Source organism: Apteryx rowi, unplaced genomic scaffold (genome assembly GCF_003343035.1).
Source record: "Apteryx rowi isolate R43461 unplaced genomic scaffold, aptRow1 scaffold_1891, whole genome shotgun sequence".
NCBI lineage: Eukaryota > Metazoa > Chordata > Aves > Apterygiformes > Apterygidae > Apteryx > Apteryx rowi.
Genome location: NW_020448187.1, coordinates 1 through 1,933, shown reverse-complemented (window position 1 = coordinate 1,933; position 1,933 = coordinate 1).

Genomic DNA, 1,933 nt, shown 5'->3' with positions numbered 1-1,933 from the left:
GTGTGCAGTGCCCCCAGGTGGGGTGCAGTGCTTTTGGGGGTGCAGTGCCCCGGGTGCCTGCAGTGCTCCGGCCCGCGCAGTGCAGGGCGCAGTGCTGGGTGCGTCGGGGCAGGGCGCTGGGTGCGCGTGCAGTGCGCGCCTGCGAGCGCAGCGCGTGGATGCGTCCCGCGGGCGCACTGCGGGCACTGGGAGCGCAGTGCGTGTACAGTGTGCGTGTGCAGTGCTGCGTGCGTCCTTGCAGTGCCCCAGGCTCTGTGCAGTGCGTGGCAGCCCCGGTCGCTGCATGTGCAGTGCGTGCAGTGCGCGTGCAGTGCACAGGTGCCCCACGGGCGTGCGCGGTGCCCAGGGTGGGCGCAGCGCAGGTGCAGTGCACATCRGGGCAGGCCCACGTGTGCAGTGTGTGGGTGCCGTGCATGCGCAGTGCGGGTGCAGTGCATGGGTGCTGTGCGGGTGCAGTGCGCGGGCACCCTGTGGGTGTGCACRGTGCAGGGGGCGGGCGCAGTGCAGGGTGGGGCATGCACGTGGGTGCCGTGCATGGGTGCCATGCGGGTGCAGTGCATGTGCAGTGCGTGCGCAGTGTGCGGGCACCCTGCAGGTGTGCAGGGGGCGGGTGCAGTGCATGGCAGGGCATGCATGTGGGTGCTGTGCGGGTGCAGTGTGTGGGTGCAACGCGGGTGTGCAGGGGATGGGTGCAGTGCATGTGCAGTGCGAGTGCAGTGAGCGGGCGCCCCACGGGTGTGCAGGGAGTGGGTGCAATGTGCGCACAGTGTGTAGGTGGCCCACAGGCGTGCAGTGCGCGGGTGCAGTGTGGGTGCAGTGCGCGGGCACCCCATGGGTGTGCAGGGGGCGGGTGCAGTGCGGGTGCAGTGCACGGGTGCCCCGTGGGTGTGCAGCATGCGGGTGCAGTGTGGGTGCAGTGCGTGGGCGCCCCACGGGTGTGCAGTGCGCGGGTGCAGTGTGCGCGCAGTGTGTGGGTGCCCCACGGGTCTGCAGTGCGCAGGTGCAGTGCGGGTGCAGTGTGGGGGCACCCCACGGGTGTGCAGTGCGGGTGCAGTGCGGGGGCACCCCACGGGCGTGCAGTGCATGGGTGCAGTGCATGCGCAGTGAGTGGGTGCCCCACGGGTGTGCAGGAGTTGGGTGCAGTGTGGGTGCAGTGCACAGGCACCCCATGGGTGTGCAGGGGGTGGGTGCAGTGCGCGTGGAGTGCGTGGGTGCCCTGTGGGGGTGCAGTGCACGGGTGCAGTGTGGGTGCAGTGTGGGTGCAGTGCATGGGCACCCCACAGGCATGCAGGGGATGAGTGCAATGCAGGTGCAGTGCGGGGGCACCCCACGGGTGTGCAGTGCACGGGTGCAGTGTGGGTGCAGTGCGTGGGTGCCCCACGGGTGTGCAGGAGGTGGGTGCAGTGTGGGTGCAGTGCGCAGGCGCCCCGCGGGTGGGCGCAGTGCCGGGGCCGGGTGCAGTGCGGGGGCACCCCACGGGCGTACAGTGCATGGGTGCAGTGTGGGTGCAGTGTGCGGGCGCCCCGTGGGTGTGCAGTGCGTGGGTGCAGTGCGGGTGCAGTGCGCGGGTGCCCCGCGGGTGGGCGCAGTCCCGGGGGTGGGTGCAGTGCGGGCGCAGTGCGTGGCAGGACATGCACACGGGTGCAGCGCGTGGGTGCCGGGGGCGGGTGCAGTGCGGGTGCAGTGCGGGCGCAGTGCGGGCAGGGGAGAGTCGCCCCCGGCTCCTCCGGCTCCGGCACCCGACGCCGCTCGACTGGTTTCCCGGCTCCCGGCTGCCTGCCGAGGCCCCGCGCCGGCCGGGAGAGGCCGCCGGGGGCCCAGGCGTCCGGGCGCTCCCCCTCCCCCGCGGCGCTTCCCGACCCCCCGGGCCCTGGGAGCGGCCGGGCGCGGGCCCAGGCGTCCGGGTGCTCGGTTCCTTGGGAGCGGCTGGGAG